Source organism: Sturnira hondurensis, unplaced genomic scaffold (genome assembly GCF_014824575.4).
Source record: "Sturnira hondurensis isolate 20B ecotype Veracruz unplaced genomic scaffold, ASM1482457v3 Scaffold0020787, whole genome shotgun sequence".
Classification (NCBI taxonomy): domain Eukaryota; kingdom Metazoa; phylum Chordata; class Mammalia; order Chiroptera; family Phyllostomidae; genus Sturnira; species Sturnira hondurensis.
In genome coordinates this window covers 620725-637683 of record NW_028093418.1, presented here as the reverse complement: position 1 = coordinate 637683, position 16959 = coordinate 620725, and the positions used below count along the sequence as shown (strand labels likewise).

At 41.4% G+C, this 16959-nt stretch overlaps 1 protein-coding gene across 1 annotated transcript in view; it reads left to right on the top strand.

The window, feature by feature from the left end:
- Positions 1-879: 879 nt before the first annotated feature.
- SCN11A (sodium voltage-gated channel alpha subunit 11) overlaps positions 880-16959 on the top strand; it is a 131010-nt gene continuing 114930 nt past the window's right edge. Inside the window, exon 1 of the mRNA XM_037030552.1 lies at positions 880-1028. The gene's annotated coding sequence lies outside the window, so the exon portion shown is untranslated. The remainder of the gene's footprint in view (positions 1029-16959) is intronic.

The following is a 16959-nucleotide window of genomic DNA, read 5'->3' as shown; positions in this document are numbered from 1 at the left end:
CCTGAGTGTTTATGAGAAACTCTGAACCAGGACCTTTCTGCTAAACTGCTCCCAAATTCCTGATCTACAGGGCACATGTGAAATGTGTTGTCTGAAATGTCCTGGTGGTGAGGTAATTTGTTGGGCTGCGGTAATTAACTAAGACCTCCTCCCTTCTCCACGAAGATGGGAAAATGTCAGAGCCCCTTCACAGCTCTGCAAAGAGATTCTCACCATCAGCCTCGTCAACTCCCTTTAATTCTTTGTCTTCTCCTGTGTAGAAATCCTTCGTCAGTCTCTTGGCATTTACTGCATAGGAAGATGGGCAAGTTTATTCGAAATGTAAGAAGGCTTGACACCTATTTTATTGTTCTCAGATTTTGAGACCTGTACTTAACATCCTAGAGTACATACAAACTTTGGCATCCTGAAAAGAGATCCATACTCACATTAAGTGAAAATGCAGTAAAATTTAAAAGTTAATAAATTGAGTTCTAAAAGGTGTCTGCTTCCAAATAAACCACATTTGTTCTCATTAAATTTTCTCTGGAGATTGGTTAGTTTCCTTATTTGTCAAGTAGAATAACAACACTATCTCATGTGGTTCTTCTCAAGGTAAATGAAATAATCTTAGCACAGTTCCTGGTACGTAGGAACTCTTCAGTATATTTCAGATAATATTTTTAATCATCGTGTTGCCGAGGAAACATTGCCAAAGTGCTGTAATTTTCTGGGATAGGTTCTCTTTTTTGTTTCATGCAATATAGGCTCTATCACTATTTTTCTTTCTTTTTTTAATTTAGCATTTTATTTTATTTTTTTTAGCATTTTTTATTGTTGTTCAAGTACAGTTTTCTGCCTGGCTCTATCGCTTTTTAAAGTTTTCAGATGAGCTTGAAATTTCATTTTTGTTCTTGCCTTCTCTCTTTTTCTCCACAGCCTGGAAAAAGATTTATGATCAGGCCTTTTTACAGATTGTCCTCATGCTCCAATACATACTTTCTTGCTCCATGATCAATCCCTTTACTGAACAAAGTGAAGGTAACCAGGTATGTCCTTACAGACTTGCCATCACTGGGGGGATGGGGGAGACATAGATGTCTTAGTTTCTTTGTTTTAATTGTTTAGTGGAATTGATATGTTTTAAACATTTGTTTAAAAACGTGACATCAAGTAGAGGCTTGGTTTGCAACTGCTACTGCCTGCTAGTGATTAATGCATCAATTTGGATACTTTAAAGATCAGTTTTAAAAAGAGTAGAATTTTAAGCCTCATGTTGGTTATGTAGAAGTGCTAAGTCAACGTCCGTGCAAGCTGGTCATGCATCTTTCAGGTTCATGGAGAAATTGAGAAGTTGCATAATTTCCTTATAACTCTTTAATGATTCTCTACTGAGAAGGGTGTTATGACATATAATAGACTCCGAGATTATAATTAAATAAGAATGCATAAGTAAAACAATATTTATAAGTAAATATAGGGACACAATGCTTAAGATCTTTGTTAAAAGTTGTGTGCTATTTTGTCTTATCAGCAAATCCCCAGGTTTAAATACAGTCTCAGAAGGCATGGTATTAAATGACTCATCATTCAACAGTGCATTTACTTTTGAACCCACTGAGAAAAACAGCCTTTAATTCTTTCTATCGCTTTCTGGCTATATTTTTACACGCCAGTATTAGAAATATAAATGTCTCTTTTCCATTTCAAAAATGTTTCCACCTTTGTCTATCATATCCACTAGAGGGCAGTAGAGAACCATTTAGCCCATCCCTGATTTTGGACCTTTCTGGCTGTAACATGACAAGTCAGGCCTTAAAATGCTTATTTCCTGCTGGTAAAATGTCATGATCAAAGGCCTTTTTAGGAAACCTATTTGGTACCATAAAAATCTATAATAGATTGTGAAAACAAAAGAAAATAAAGCAAAATCTATACATTTATGAACATTTACTAAGTGGGGAAAAAGGATTAAAACTACATCACAAATGTAGTGTTTTTGGTAGGACTTTTATATAGGAGCTGAACTGGCTGAGGCTTCCTAAATTCTAGGCCCAAAAAGTACAGTGGGTGTGAATCTTATTCGACAAACTCTGATATATAAAGATATCATGTTAGATTATCAAAATTAAATTAATGATTTGAACTCCCAGCCAGCCAAAATGATGGAAGTCAACCTGGGTCATTATGAAGGATTCCCTGGCCCCCCTAATCCACTTTAGGTTACTCACAGATCCCAGGGGTCATACACTGAGGCACCAACAACCTTCAGGCCACAAAGGTTGGGGCTGAGATGCCCAGTATCCTTTGAAAGTGAACAGGCTTCTGGTCTTTCCATTAGAACTGGCCTTTTTTTGTTGTTGTTACAGCCAGAAATCCCACTATCCAGGGTCCCACCCTCCTAAGATCACCTGCCATCATTGGCCAGGTTCTGTCACCAATCTGTATGCTTTCTACAGTAGTCACAGTCCTTCACTTCTTGCAAAACTGCTGCTGTCACTGACTTCTTTGCCCTACAAAGGGAATTTGTCCCCCACACACCCTTTCCCACCCAGATTTGTAGTTCAGCTTTTTCCAACTTTTTTAGTGAGCTTGGGCTCTCACTAAAGGCAAGACCAGGGGTAGTCCTTTTTTTATTTTAAGGCATTTAATTTCTTTTTTAAGATTTGACGTATTTATTTTTAGAGAGAGGGGATGGGAGGGAGAAAGAAAGGGAGAGAAACATCAGTGTGTGAGAGATGCATCAGTGGGTTGTCTCTTTCATGTCCCCAACTGGGGACCTGGCCCACAACCTAGGTGTGTGCCCTGGGAATCGAACCGGTGACCCTTCGGTTTGCAGGCTGGCACTCTGTCCTCTGCCACACCAGCCACGGGAGGGGTAGTCTTTAAAGAGCTTCTGTTTAAGGCCCAGTAGTGCAAACCACTCCTGAGAGCAGTGAGCACTATGGACTGGCAATCCTCAGCACAAGGTGGGCGAGGAAGGAAAAGTGCAGCAAAAACAAAATACTCTCTAATGTCTCCACCAATTATCCTCCACAGAAGCTGGCACTGAAGACAATTCGTTTCCTAATAATCTCCTGCAAAAACCACAGGCATTCTTTATGCCTCTAAACACCTTCAAAGTGCATTCAAAATTAGGGTTGTGAGTCTGAAAATCTTCCTTTGCTAATTTGTTGTACTTGAATGCCTGCATAAGCCTTTGAATGGCAAATGTTGTGGGAGGGGCAGTTTCCATGGTGACTCGTCAATGCACCCTTTTTCTTGCACTCACTCCAGTTAGATCCTCATTGCTGAGCTGCCTGCCCTGAGTGAGAAGGTAACGACTCGATCACATCTGGAGGGCGAGAGGAGCTGTGAGAGCTGCAGCCTTTCTCAGCGCAGCCCCATTCCGAACCCACTGAGTCGGACTATGCCTGCTGCACGCCATTTCTTCGTGGTTGCCCTGGCCCCACAGTGGGAAAATGTAGCCACAACACACACGACAAAGGCCAATTTCCTCACTATAGGAGGAGAGGTAGTGAATGAATGTGAAAAATACCAAACACAATGAAAAATTGGGCAAAGAACATAAATAGGCAGCTTATAGAACAAGAAAATTAATATGCTTGATCTCATTCACAATGAAGGAAATACTTATTTAAATAAGATTCCATTTTTTAAAAGTCTGATCATGTGCAGTGTTGAGAGAACCTATGATTTTATACCCTTAGTGGGAGGGTAAGTTGGTATAATCTTTTTGGAGAGTGAAAACACAAGTAAAACAGTATTTATTGAAACATTGTTGAAGCAAATGATTGGGACAGATTAGTCATTGATACTTCTAGACACAGGGCAATGAGAAACAAAAATGAAGTTGGGTTTTCCTTACATCCAAAAAATTGTATGCTCAAACTGCAAAATACTGTTAAAAGGTAGTTCTGAAAAAAGGAAAAAGAGGTAAAATCACAATTCTCATGCAGGTATCACAGGTAACCAGGTTTCTGGTGATCGGGACAAAGATTTGAACCAATCACTCAGAGTTTATAGCAGAGAACATGGGAGTAGCCAACTCCAAGCAGAGACTGACCTCATGGGCTGGAGGGACTCTGTTCATATAGGGCGGATCCTTCCTGGCTAGTTTCGGCAGGTGTTTACTGTGACGAGTAGTTGGAAAGCTACTGCACATGTGATCTCCCATGGTTTTCCTGGATTGGCCGCCAGGGAAGGGGGTCCCACGATGTTACCTAATAGACCCCCCCTTCTCCTGGGGTCCCCCTCTACTAGGTTCGCCTTTCCCTTCACCAGAGAATTATAGCTGTCCATGTTAGAGATTGGTGAAAAGGAAAGGAATTATTTATTCAAGTTATACAGACTTAAGAGTAATGACTTAATGTCTTTTTTTTTTAAAGCATGCATTTCTTTTTTTTTAAAGATTTTATTTATTTATCTTAGAGGGGAAGGGAAGGAGAGAGAGAGAGAAATATCAGTGTGTGGTTGCCTCTCGTGCGTCCCCTGCTGGGAACCGGGAACTGGCCTGCAACCCAGGTATGTGCCCTGACTGGGAATCGAACTGCGATTGTGTGGTTCGCAGGCCCGCGCTCAATCCATTGAGCTACACCAGCCAGGGCATGACTTAATGTCTTCATCAAAGTCCCAAAATCCCTTAAAACACCCACATACACAGTCCTTCTTTCCCCCTTTGCCCAATCCAAGGTACCGTATCTCAGGAAAAGAAATAGAAAGCCCTGTGGTGATTCTCTGCCAAAGCCACGTGGTGTTTCTTTGCTAAAGCTGCATGATGATTCTTCTCATGGTGTGAGGGGGCGGTCCCCCACTCTGGCCAAAGCCACCTGGTTTTCTCACTAAAGCTACATGGTGATTCTCTCTCACATGGCTGCAGGGGTCCCCATTCTGGCCAAAAGTGCATGGTTCTCTCCTCAATGGCTGCCGAGTCTACGTTTAAGTTCCCTGGCCAATTTTCCTCTGCAGTCCCATTTCTGACCCCTCCCACAATCAGCTACACCCGCCAGGACTCCTGTATCCTTGCACCTTTACTGGGCTGCCATAGTGAGTCTGGGCAGGCGTGGCCCCATGGCATGGAGCCAGTCATCTCCAAGCTCTCGCGCAGGCGCTGTAACAGGGGCTGGGGAGTTGCCTCCCAGTTATATCTTGAGTGGAAGTCACTCCCTTCTCCCTGGCTCAAAGCACGGCCACAGCTATTTACCATATCTATGAAACCAGTTAAAGGTCATATGTTAAATGACCATTCTAGAGATTATCTTCGAAACTGTTGCTATGCAAAACAACTCAATGGCCCTGCTCCATGTATCCCATCCCCCCAGCTCAGACTTGTGGGGGTGAGGACATCCCATATTTTTAATACTTCCTACACACCCTGAGTTCTGGGAGCCCATTACAAATCCTTCTTTTGGGGGCCCCCTGGCTGCACCCTCCTACACAGGTATGAAATGAACACAAGTTAAAGGTTTTCTGTTTTGCTTGTAATGGAGGAAGTAGGCGGATGTCTTAGCTGATTCAAAGAAGGCAAAGAAGCACAAATTCACGCAGAGCAAAGGAACATGGAAGGGAGCATGCAGACGAGGGCCAAACTGATGTTTCCACCAGGTGGGCAGGACGGTCTCTCCACCTGACAGAACTGCGGTGAGTTCACCAGAGTTACTCCGCACCGTTATCTGATGGGTGATTTACCGAGTTATAGAGCAGCTCTCACAGAAAAAGGGTGAGTAAGGGTGAGGTTCCGCTACAGTGCGGGGTTGTGCGTGCACCGACGAATGGTTTCTGTACAAGACGTACATGGTAAGTGCAAGAAGTCCAACAGACTGTAAAATCCCAGAGTCCCAATGACACATCAAAAAGGACATGCGAGTGTGTACATATATACATGCATATGTTCACAGACACACCAACTGTCCCTTGATGGGGACAGAAGAAATGGGTAATTGTGGCTGGCACTGGGGAGTGGGATCTGAGATGAAATGGAAACCTACTTTTCATTGTCTGCCTTTGTCCATGGCTTGGTTTTTTCTTTACTTCTGCCATGAGCATGTATCATTTGTTCAAGAAAAGTAAAAGGGAATCTCTCATAAACCCTAGTGTGACAAATAATAAACTAGCAAAATGTATAAATCAAGCATTGCAGGAAATACAGGGAGAAACAGGTGGAAATGCAGCAGTGAGGGCAGGGAGAGCCCTTAACCGAACCCCCTCCTGGCTTTGACCACTGAGCAGACAGAAAGTAAGGCCAGAAAAGCGTTTTCCAGCACGATCTGCATATTAAGGGCAGTTTGGGAGCTTCTTTCCAAAAGCGCTTTTGTTTCAAACATACACAAAATAGACTAGTCTGTTGACCTCACAGGACCCACTGTCCAACTTCAACAGTTAACAATTTGTGACCAACTAATGCCCTACTCCATTCCCCTTTTGATATTGAAGCAAATCCCAGAAATCATATTATTTAATCTATATTTCCTCCAGTGAGTGTCTCTAAAATATAAGGACTGTCTTTAAAAACTATAACCACAATACAGTGATATTTTTTTAATAAAAAACCATTAGGACAATGTCATTATTACACCTAAAAATAATGGTAATTTCTTAAATGCATCAAAGAGTCAGTGGTAAAATTTCCAATTGTTTCATAAATGTCATCTTTAAAAATGGGTCTGATTGAATTCGTATCTGAATACGGACAATACATTTCAGTTATTCGATATGTCTCTCTGTCTTATAACCTATATATTACCTGGAGAGCTTCTAGAAAATACTGTTGTCCAGGCTTCATCTTGACAATGTTGAATTTTACCTGAGCTGGGTGTTCCTGGAAACAGCAAAAGTTAAGAAACACACACATGCACACAGCCTCATAAATAATCAGCTGAACTACTTGTTTCCACTGAGCAATCAGGACAAAATACATGTTAACCTTGTTAACCTTCTGCCAGGACCCTGAGGTTGGGCCTCCCCAACCCCCAACCTGAGCCAGCACACAACTACCTAACTTCTACTTAACAACCTCTCCTAAGAAAAGGCTGGCCTCAGGGCTAAACTTTCTTGGATCTACTGTCCTATCAGATCACCCTTACTCTTCCTGGTCTCATTTACTCCTCTCGGTAAACAAAAATTTTTTTAGCTTAACCCTGGAGAAACCATGGTCAGGGCTCTCCATACTGCAGGAGTCCTCCTCTGCTTAGTGGAATTGGTGGAATGGTCTCTTTCACCCCTCTCCCCTTTGCAATAATCTTTTCAAATAAAATCTCTCCTTACTAAATCTGGATTTAAAAAAACTTGACAATTCCAAGAAATTTTTATATTATTGTTCTCTAGTTTATTATAATATAAAATGAGATTTGAGAACCACTGCTTAGAGGATGTGAACAACACAATTGCAAGGATAATCTAATATAGTTAGTCTGTGTTCCTCCAGAAAGCAGATTCTGAGGTGACTCTTGGTGCAGATGGTTTACGTAGGAGGTAGGAGGTAGTCTCGGGATGCACAAGAAAAAGGAGCAGAGAGAGCAATGCAGGAAGGAAGAAACGCCCACCCAGGGTATGTAAATGAAGAGGTTTTCCCCTGCGGATAACTGAAGCTCAGTTCCTCTGGGGATTCTCTGAGGAACAGGTACAACGCACCTTAGATTTGATCTCTCAAGGAGCAGCGAAGCTGGAAAGTACTTTCTCCTGGCCCTCACTGGGTGAGAGTGGTTTCTCGGGGTTTTAAGTCTGAAACCCGCAGGGCAGCTTCAGGTAGGGAAGCAGGGATGTGTCTGTTCTTGCGATGTCTAGGTTCCCCTGCAGGTAAACTCAGAGAGCGCTGAGGAGGTAGAGAGCCTGGACCAAGTGCACGTGCTGCTGTATTGAACGTTATACCTACAGAGAGTATTGCTTTTAAAGAAATCCTTGCTAATGCCAATTGAATACCAAAAGTTGACCACAAAGAATCCTGTATAAATTCTTCCAAATATCAACTTTAACTAAGATTTGCTGAATATTTACTGTATGCTAAAGGTTTATACATATTATCTTAATTTAATTCTTAGGGCAATCATCTGAGGTAGGAATTATTGTATCTCAATTTCACAAATGAAGAAACTGAGTCTGAGGTTAAATATTCTGTGCAAGGTGAAACAAACAAAAAAAAGCATGGATTTAAATCCCAGCCTCCTGAGTCAAGAATACTAGCTGTTAACCACTATGGGGTGTGCTTGCCAACAGATTTTAATTGTAACATGGGTAAACTACAAGTTAATAATATGTAAATGATTCAACAATACCACACATTTGGGGATTTAAAAAATTTCTCTACTGAGAAAAAGAAAGCAAAAGAAAAACCTTAGATGGAAAAATTTATGAGTTTTGATTAAAACTATGATGAAAAGGAATATCATTATAAATAAGAAAAAGTGATATTACATGAATTGAAAACCTTCCCTGGATGGTGTGGCTCAAATAGATTGAGTGCCAGCCTGCAAACTGGAAGGTCCCCACTTCGATTCCCAGTCAGGCACATGCCTGGGTGGCAGGCCAGGTTCCAAGTTGGGGGTGTGCGAGGGGCAACCAATCGGTGTATCTCTCACACATTGAGGTATCTCTCACAAATCAATGTTTCTCTCCTTCCCTTCCCCTCTATCTAAAGATAAATAAATAGAAATCTTTAAAAAATCTTACTCAAAAGGTTAGGAAAACAGCAAATTCATCTTGAGCAATGGAGATAAGGAATTTATACGAATACCAGCAGAGAGGACTTCCAATTCAGGTCCAGATGGACTAACCAGAACTAAATGTGTCCTATGTGGACAACCAAAAACCAGACAAAACATATGAAACAAGACACTCAAGTCATAGGCAACGAAGGACAGTCATCCCTGATGGGGAATGAGGGATGTGAGCCCAACTTTGAGAGAGTTTCCAGGCCATGGTACAGGAAGGGGAACCCAGACAGAGACTGGTAGGCTCCTTGAGTTGAAGAGAAGGAGTAGAAGAGTCTGAAGAAAATAAGCTAGAGTTCTCAAGACAGCTCAGCAAAGAAGGGAAACCTGCCCACAGAGAGAAATCCAGACACCTGTAGAGGGTTCTCCTCAAGTATTTAGCACAATACTGATGATCAGTGAATGTATTTGAGGAAACAACCTGAAGTCGGGGAAAATATCCAAAAGGGTGAGAGGTTACAATGCCCAGTGATCACACAGAACCAGGAATGGTGCCTGTTCCCACCAGCCAAACTGGGAAACCTGAAGGTTCACAGGCCACTGAGCACAGTACACAGAAGAGTCTTGCCATGGTGATGGGAAATAATTAACCCTAAATGAACACTGTTGAAGTCCCACCTAACAAATCTTAAAAGCAAGACCCACAAGGTTCAAACTCCTTCCGAGTAACTTAACAGTATCAAAAAACAAAGCTCAGGAATATTTATAGAAAGACAGATATCCACACCTAACAAAGTAAATTTTACAACGTGTTCCATCTAAAAAAAATTGCCAGGCAATGCAAAGAAGTAGGAAGATATGATCCGTAATGAGGAGACAGATTATTTTGTTGAAACCACCTAGGATTGACACAGATATTAGAATTAGCAGACAAGAATATTAAAACAATTATTATACCTCTAAACATATGTTCAAAAACTTAGAGGCATGGAAGATGGAAAAACAAAGATTTAAATAAAGCTTTCAGAGATGGAAATTAAAATGTACGTGGACTGCAGGACAACTTTGAATAGCCTAATGTAAGTATAGTTGGCATTCCCAAAGGAGAGGAGAGCAAGGGAAAGGCAGAAAAATATTTAAATGAGTAATAGCTGAAAGTTTCCCCAATCTGATGGAAAAATATAAACCTATGTATCTAAGAAGCCCCACATATACTCAAGCACCAAAAAAATTGAAGAAAATTACACTAAGTTTTATCACAAATTGTTTAAAACAAATGATAAATAGAAAATCTTAAAAATAGCCAGAGAAAAAAGGTGTGCTACACATTGATGGAAAATGGTAAAGATGACTTCAAATTTCTTGTTGAAAACAATGCAGGTGAAAAGATAATGGAGCAATATCTTTTTTAAAAAAATGTTTTATTTATTTATCTTTAGAGGGGAAGGGAAGGAGAGAAGGAGAGAAACATCAGTGTATGGTTGCCTCTTGTGAGTCCCCTGCTGGGAACTGGCCTACAACCCAGGCATGTGCCCTGACTGGGAATTGAACCGAGATCGTGTGGTTTGCAGGCCCGCACTCAATCCACTGAGCTATACCAGCCAGGGCTGGAGCAATATCTTTAAAATACTAAGAAGGAAACTCCTATCAATCTAAAATTTTATACCCAATAAAAAATCTATCAAAAATGAATGTGTAATAATGATGTTTTCAGGCTTGTAAAGGCTGAAAGAATTAATCAGTACTACATCACACATGATATAAATATTAAAGATTGTCCCTCATTCTAAAAGAAAATGACCAGTTAGAAATTTGGGTCTACAAAAGGTGATCAAGGCCACTAGAAATGGAGTCTTTTAATGCTTAGCTTGTGTGCACATCTCTGAACTGATACGGGTGCTCAGGCAACATCTCATATTTACAACTTTCCCAGGAGGATTGCCCTTGAAAAACTGAAGCTGTCTTACCCAGAGGTACCTGGAAATTATGCTGCTTTTACTACCTGGAAGCCACAGCCAATGACTGACTAAGATGGGACTACAAAAGCTTTTCCTCTTGGCTCAGGGTGGGAAAAATTCTGTTACAATTGACTTTCCAGAGTTTCCCATTAGATCAGGACAAAACTAGATTTTACTAGAAGCCACATTCTTGCATAGTTCCTTTTTCTTCCCTACTCTGTTTCTCTCACTCCCTGATCAGATTCTCCTGAGAAAGCTTTAAAAATCAATCGTATGTCTATGAACCTCTGTCTCAGGCTCTAATTCTGGGAAACCTGACCTAGCAGAGGCACAGAGTGTAAAGATATTTATACCCAATATAAATACTGACCAAAAGACCTCCACATCAGTGGAGCCACACAGTAATCAGGTGAACAATAATCATGATGACCATCCTGTGGATATGAGTTGGGTGTCCTTTTTTAAAGCCACTCTGTTGCTTACTGAATGGGTTCATGTAGAAAGTGGCCATGACGTCAACAATGCAGGTCAGGCTTGGACACAAGAATGTGGACTTTTTTCACACTAAGATTGATCTGGCTGTTGTCACTATTGAGTGTACAATATGCTCACAGTAAAGGTCAATGCTTAGCCCTCATATGGCATCATTCCCTTGAGGGAAAACTCAGACACCTGGTAGTAAGTCAGTTGTATTGGAGTCCCTCCATCATCAAGTAGATAGTAGTTTGTCCTCATTGATTTTTTTCTGAGTATGGATTATTTTCCTCTGTCCATCAGCTTCTGCCAGCACCATTATCCATGGGTTTATGGCATTCCTATTTACCATCAAGGTGTCCCACACAATGTTGCTTCCAAACATGGAACCAATTTTACCATAAATGAGTGCAGCAAAAGATCCACTTATTCTTACCATGTGTCCCAGAATTCAGAAGCAGCTGGTCTGATAAGATGTTGGGATGGTCTGCTGAAGACTCAGTTACAGCCTTGCCAAGTTGGAGTGCTCTTACAGGATATGATTCGAACTGAAAATCAATATGCATTGCCTTTTCTCACATGGCGAGAGCACACAGGTTGAGAACCAAGGACTGAAAAGTAGGAGGGGCTTCTCACAACTAATAACCCACTTGCAAAAGTTTGGCTTCTCATCTTTGTAGCCTTGGTTACTCTTCCCTAGAAGTCTTAGTTTCCAAGAGTGGAAGGCTTCCATCAGGATACACGACAATGGTTCCACTGAGCTGGAGGCGTTTCTACACAAGGGGGACAGATAACGCTATGTCTGGAATGGAGATTCACTGAGACACCTCTGAATGCCTGCATGTTCAAAGGGAAAGGTCAGTGTGGGGGGCATGGACCATAACAACCCCCAAAGGAAGGATTATTAGGGACTGAAACCCATTACAAATGAAGGTTGGGGTTGCCTCACTGGGCAAAGAACTTTAACCAGCCAAGATTCTGATTGGAGGCAAGGGTTACATGATGTGGGTAGTAGTAGAGGAAGGATGTGTGAAATGTCCACAGTGGCCTTGTGATTAGATAGGAAGTTGAGAACTTCTAATGTTTTTAATTAGTGATGCCACCCCTCACCTTGCCTGTATTTTTTTTTTCAAAAAGAGTTTGGTGGTGCTTAACTTTATCATTTAATTCAATGGCAACCAGATTATGAGGAGATATACCCAGACCCAATGGTGCTGTGTACCCCTTGGAGATCCTGGACTTGATGTGGATAACATGATAGATAGCATTTGCTTCCCCTTGTTGAGGAGAGGGTAAGAGCATCTTTACTTGTAGGACATATCTTCTGCCTAACATTTTTGTTGTGTTCCAGTTTGTTGAGAGTGATTTTATCAGCTACGAATGCGTGAGGCACTCCCCCTGCCCTATTACTCTTAGCAAAGCTACTATACACATTTTCCCCAACAGGACCCATGTTGTGGCATATCTAAGCACCACACGTGGGGGTGGAGGGGGAGGACCTGGGGCTCTGCCTTTATTGTGGTCTGAGGGTAGGCTGTGTAGGGTTTCGTGGGTTTACTCTTTATTGGCTATTTTAAAGCATAAGAGCAGGAAATAGGGGATGGGAAGGGAGAAGCAGATTCATCTAACCAGTCAGTTATCTAGGTTACCCAGGGTTTTCTGAAAGAAGGATCTTCGTAGGTGGGGAGGGCCTAATTTCTTTTTTGTTTGTTTTCCTAGTAGCTGTGTCATGTAGCTAGAAATATGTTCACAGATGTCTTTTGAAATGGATGCCTTGGCGATCAAAAGCTTAATGTCAGGCACTCACACTACAGTTTTGTGTTAGGTAGAAGCACAAAGTAACTTTATGAGAGTTAGGTATGGGTTGAAGGATGAGAATAAACACTGAGTAGAAAAAGGGGTGGACTGTGCTCACCCTGTGTTTTATGCCTTGCCCTGTCCCTTCTGTGATTGCCTGGGGCTTGGCCCCTGCAGGCTGCATTTTCCAGACTCTCAGGTCTGCTGGGCTCTGACTGGTTCAGCCAATGGGAGGCACTACTGGGAGACAGGAGAAAAAGAAAGGAAGAAGCCAGGGAACTTCTTCCTCCTTGCTTCCTCTCTGCTGGATCTCTGGCAGGGGCTGATCCCCCCATGGTTTAGCTATGGTACGTACAAAGCTTTGTCTATATGTGACTTTGTATGTGTGCTAAGCCTTTGAAATGTGTCTTTGAACTGCTGCATTTGCTATATCTGCCAAGAAAAAAATTGGAGAACACCGTTAATGATGCAGTCTATTAAAGGTGGTTTTCTCTAAGTGGTGGCATTATTGATGCCTTTTTGTTACCTGGTTATTTTTTAAAAGAGAAATATATGCTCCTGGCACCTCCATTAATGCTCTTTGATGTATAGTGCAAACTGTCACCTGGTACTTATTTTCGTGTGTTCCTAATTGCAGCCAATCAAGCACTTACCTTTGCATTTACAAGCTCTTAATGCAGATATGTATTTAGCCATCCTTAGTAGAGAAATATAATTGCAGTAGAAACCATAGAAATGAACCTAAGCAAAAGTAAGAGATGAGGATCACCATTTATTACTTAAGCATACTTCCTTTTTTTTTTAGCCACATAGACATCAGGAAGAGAAAGCAGCATCTTAAATAGAATTTATGAAGCAGGGAAGCTGTTGGCAGGGAGCCCAAATAAAAACATCATGGCATTTGCATGTAAAGAAACTGTACCAGTACGCTAATTCTATTCAACAAATAGGATTATGAACTATTTAATTTGTAAATCTAAAAAAACAAATCAAATGTTTTCATTTCCAGAATGTTTTTATTTCTGTTTTAAAGATAAAAGAGTTACCTTGTCTAGATCAGTCTGGCTTGCCTTTGCCATTCAGAATGGTATTTGTAGTACAGACAGTGATTTTCAGACGTAATTGTGATCTTGGTGACTGTCAAGTGCAGTCCTCTTACCTAACAGGGAATCGAGGCCAAGTGCTGTGTTAGGTGAGTGAGTGGCAGACCTAGAACCATAGACCATCATCTTGACTCCACCTTCCTGGCTTCCTGTGAATATTAGTGGTTCTCAAATGAGCAGCGGTGTCTCTTCAAACCACATGTCCTCCTCCTCAGCAATCCTACCCTGTGATTCTTTTATGCCCCACCCATTGAAAGTCTTCTACAGTGATCCCTCACCTATTGTGGGAGTCACGTTCCAGAGACCCCCACGGTAGGTGAAAATCCGCGAAGTAGCAGCACTATATTTATTTTATTATTTATATACATTTTAAGGCTTTATAAACCCTTCCCACACTCCTATAAATCTTTCCCATTCTCTTATTAACCTTTCCCACACTCTTATAAACACTTCATATACTCTTAAACACTTTCTACATTCTTAAACCAAAGTAATTTTAACAACATATAAAATTCTATATGGGGCCCTGGCTGGCATAGTTCAATCCATTGAGCACGGACCTGTGAACCAAAGGATTGCGGTTCCATTCCCAGTCAGGGCACATGCCTGGGTTGCAGGCCAGTTCCCAGTATGGGATGCACGAGAGGCAACCATACATCGATATTTCCCTCACTCTCCTTCCCTTCCCCTCTAAAGATAAATAAATAAAATCTTAAAAAAATTCTATATGGGTTTTCACCAGTGAAGTATATAGTCATCCCTCACCATATCGAGGTTCACTTTTTGCCACTTCACTGTATCTCGGGTTTGATACAGCCACAATAAGTGAACCGTGATATATTGAGGGACAACTGCACTTCTTGAATGCAAATTTAAAATGATGATGGTCTCCAAATCGTAAGGCTAAGCAAGATGCTCTCTCTTATGAACTAGTAGTCAATTCCATTTTGCAGATTCTATTCTTTTTGCACAGAAAAAATAGATGTATGAGATATGGAAATACTGTACCTTCTACATGTCTATCCTGAACAAATTAGATCACACCTATATGCTAGGATCTAAAGATAACTTGAAAACCCTGGTCTTAAGAAACCTTGTTTTTGTTTGTCCCTCTTTATTCATCTATTCATTTCCCAAAGCTGTGCAGTAGGCCCAGCTTGTCCCCAGGCACTGTGAGGGCTCCCAGGGGCACAGGGCCTCACCCACGAGGAGCTGGTTGTCAATGCAGAGGTTTTCAAAGTTGAGGTCAAGAAAAAAATACGGAAACTCCTACCTTTTTATATTTTTCAAAATAAAATATATTATATTTTTCTATTTTCTATTTTTATCTTTAAAAAATTATACATGATTAGAGGCAAAAAGTCAAATAGCCCTACAGGGTTTCCTGGGAAAACACTGCCCCCCACTTCTCCATTTTCCCCTCGCACAGGCTACCGCTTCCACTTCTTCATTTCCATATCTCTAAATGACATGCTTATATTTCTGTATCTTGAACTGTGACTCTAGAACTGTGACCCTAGAACTGTGGCCCTTTGGTTCCCGGGCCGGCACTCAATCTGCTGAGCCACACTAGCCAGGGGTGAACCCTGTCCTTTTGAGTTTTTATGGAGGCTTCATTGGGTAGGCGTGACTGATTAAATCTTTGGCCATTAGCGATGACATGTACTCCAGCCTCTCTCATCTATCTGGAGGTCAGAGGGTGGGGTTGAAAGTTCCAACCTTCTAATCACAAAGTTGTTGGTCTCTGGCAACCAGCCCCCATCCTGAGTCTACTAGGGGCTTTCCAAAAATCACCCCACTAGTGTAAACTCAGGCGTGATTAAAAGAGGTTTGTTGTGAATGACAGACCTATCCAAGTCAGAAACTGCAGTGCCCCCTAAGTTGGTTATAATGTAAACAACAGTGAAATTGGTAGTAAAACTTAACTTCAGTAGATGGCAGCACTCACAAAGTAGATATTTGTGGGTTCCCCCCCAGAGCTGTAAGTTTAGGTGTTGAACACCACCTTAGGGTTTAAATACACAGGGTCTGGAGTCCACAGCCTGGGTGGGCCTTAGTCCCTCAGCCAGCATCGCACAGGTTGCAGCCGACCGCCTTTAGCAGGGGTGGACCATTCAAACTGCTCCGAGGAGAGCACTTACACTCAGACTGCAGTGCCAACTCCTGTTTTTGAGTGCAAGGGAACCTTGTTATCAGAGTATTTACTCTAGGAACACCCCAAAATAAAGGTCACCCCAGCATTTGAAACGCTCAGGAACAAACAAATCCTTATAAAGCTAGTCCCCGCTGCATACCTCCCTGGGGCTTAATATCGGCATCCGTCTTCCTCCGGCAATGATGTCAGATCTCTTCACTGTGATTGCTATGCCAGCCAGTTGCCAAGAGACACTGCCAGTCTTTAAAAGATGTAGGATTTTACTATGATAATAAAAGGGATGGTGGAGGGCTGATTCAATAATTATTAGAAAGTCTCCAAGCAATGAAGGTCTGGCGGAGTTTGTTTGGTTACAACTGAGGAAGAAAATCAACAAAGATGATGACATGCTGGAGGCTTCAGAAAGGGATGCTCAGAAATTCGAAAAGTTAGGAGAGGGTCCTGGAGAAAAGTGATAAAGCCTTTGACTATCTGGCAAAATTTCCTTTCTTTAAAACCTTGCTGTGAAGGTCAGATGAGAAGTGATGTGTCATGCTTTGCTATGTTACAAATTGTTTTCCAGAATAAAGCATGCCCGAAGCAGGTCATGATTCACACTTCTGTTCTAAGGATTGCTCTATAGTTGCAATTATAATCAAATTGTAGTTAAATATAAAATATAAATTTACTATCATAATTTTTAATTCTTTTAAAAATAAAGCCCTGATTCACACTCCCCCTAACTCCCACTCTTTACTATAAAATCTTGCTTCCCATTTAAATGGATTCACTTAAAGTGACCTTTTCCCAGGACCCATTATCCTCAAAAAGCTTTTTTCTGAAGCACTCTTTAATTCTACCCCTCTGTA